The sequence below is a fragment of the Palaemon carinicauda genome, chromosome 24, assembly GCF_036898095.1.
Source record: "Palaemon carinicauda isolate YSFRI2023 chromosome 24, ASM3689809v2, whole genome shotgun sequence".
In the NCBI taxonomy this organism is placed as follows: domain Eukaryota; kingdom Metazoa; phylum Arthropoda; class Malacostraca; order Decapoda; family Palaemonidae; genus Palaemon; species Palaemon carinicauda.
Genome location: NC_090748.1, coordinates 53,244,518 through 53,247,027, shown reverse-complemented (window position 1 = coordinate 53,247,027; position 2,510 = coordinate 53,244,518).

The following is a 2,510-nucleotide window of genomic DNA, read 5'->3' as shown; positions in this document are numbered from 1 at the left end:
AGTGGGGAGAGTTGCAGGCTTTTGTGGAAAAGTATCACCCAGAAACCGCAGTAGCAAACCGGGCAGTGAACATCTTTAATGATAATGTTATGTCTCACTTTGGAAGAATAGTGCAGAAGAGAAAGAATCAGCTGACAATTGACATGTTTTTCATAAAAGAAAAGAGAGCTGCTACATCCCAGCCTGATTCCCCTCCGAAAAAGAGAGACAGAAGAGAAAGAACCCCTGAAGGAGATTTGCCCAACCTTTTACTGGAGAGAGAAAAAAACCCTGAAGGAGAACTACCTAGCCACTTCATGGAAGGGGACTCTCCTTTCAAGCAGTAACCTACCCCTTCCATCCTCTCCAAATCCATTCCTGTAGGCCATCGAACCGCTGCTCAAAGGTACAGTTTAGAATTGTATTATATAGTTTTCCGACCAATTTCGTACACATTTAAATAATTATTGTTGTTTAGGTACACATTTTATTAATATTTTGGCCATTTTGGAATGCGTAGGAACATATAGAAATAAATACCATTATTTTTTATGGGAAAAAAGGTTTCGGTACTCGAACAAATCGGTGGTCTAACACTGATCCCGAATGGATTATGGTCGAGTACCGAGGTATCACTGTATATATATACTGTATATATATATATATTTTTGGGCTCAAGCCATGTCGTCCTGATGGAAGTTCCTATAGGGTAGCTTCCTAGGGTATATTACAACTACGGCGATATTCCCAGAGAATTTACCTTAAGGTACCAGAATTCTAACTCCTGGAGCGAATATCCCTAATGAAAGGGATATCGCGACATATCAGAGGCCGTATTCTTGACACGCCACATGGCAATCTGCACCCCAAACAGAGATTACGTATCGAGGGGTCAATTGGCAAGAAACGGAAACGGGAAAGAAAAAGGGGGAGCCGCTCCCAAGGCTCCCTATTCTCCAGTTTCGTAAGCGTGCCTGGCGCCAATCCTGGCGCTATCTGTATTCCTTTTTGCGTAGCTTAACAACTCGGTGTTTTTTCCTGTGTTTCTCGCAAATCTTGGATTTATTCAGCTTTTCATGGCTTCTCCAACTTTGTCGGCCTCTGATAAATTGAGTACCATTTATTTTATGTATAAATGTAGGCTCTTGGTAAATTTTTAAGTGATTAATAGGATTAATCTTTGTTACAAGAGCCGTAGCCTACCGGAGGCGTCATGGACGCTGTTGCTCGCTAGGTATGAGTTTTAGTTAGCCAGAGCGACATTCCCGGTTGTTTTGCTTTAATAAAATTTTAGCTATTTAGCGTTACATAGGATTTCCTTTCGTGCTTTAGTATTATTTTGGCGAAGTATTCGCCAACTCTGGCCTACGCTAGGCCATGTAGCCTAGTCGTTTGGTCCTAGTACTTCCTGCATGATTTTGGTTTTTCCGAGTGTATTAAAATTTTATTGAAGCTTTAGGCTGTTTTTTATACATTTAAGATTATGTTGAATATTTCCAAGATAGTATACGAGTGAGTTTCGGTGATTTAGGTAATCGATTCTCTTGGTGCCTAGGCTAAGTTGCTTATGGAGCCTTAGTATACTTTCTCATACTCCGCGGTTGCTTTCTTTTCTTCGGAGAAGGTATGCAATCCCTTTCCCTCTGTTTAAGCCTTGGGCTTATCCCTAAGTGGTTTATCTGAATTAACTTTCGATAAAACTATACTGGGGTGTTACTGTACCTTCCTGTTCCAGTAAGTCTGGTTTCAGAGAGGGACTGAACAACAGAGTTTTTAGTCTGAGTCTGTGTTTGTCTGGCTTGGGGTAGAGTCTCCCTCGCTGGCCTGACACAGACATAGGAGGCTTAGCCTCCTTAGGTCACTACCGAAGGTTTCTGTACGAGATGATTCCTTCTTTTGTGATCTAGCAGACTAGTCCTTGTTGCTGTTCTCGGGGGAGGATAAGATCCTTTCCCTAGGAGTAGCAACACCTTCCTTGCTTTGGTTCTTTGGGAACTGGCACGTATTGCTGGCCTCCCTCCTTGGATCTCCCTTAGGCTAAGATGAGTTTTCTTGGCTGCGGGTGATCCTTCACTAAAGCAAGGTTGGTAGGACCCTCTTTTGTCCCTTCCCCCTCTATCTCCATAATGGCCTAGCCATTACAGTACTGTACGTCATTCTACATCTGGATCTAGGATAGGTTAGGATGTGGAATTGACTCAGTCCCTTGCCGGCCGGCAAGGGTCTTCTGTTTTGAGTGCTGCCCGGACCTCCCTTAGTCCCTCATCCATGCCTGCCTGTAGAGCCAGACGGCATTGGTCAGGAAGCCTGAATTAGATTCTCCCCTTCCTTATATGCACTCTTTCGGATTGCCGGGCTTGGAGGTAGTTTACGCTCTTATCCCGGCATCCATTCTGTTTTCTTCTAGTGCTGTACCCGACCCGGCTGCCGGCCTATGAGGCCGGCAGCCGGGCAGTCGTAGTCCTCTGGTTCTTTTGCTGCCGGCCGGCATCGGTTGTTTACCTTTGCCGGCCGGCTAATGTCAGCCCTTG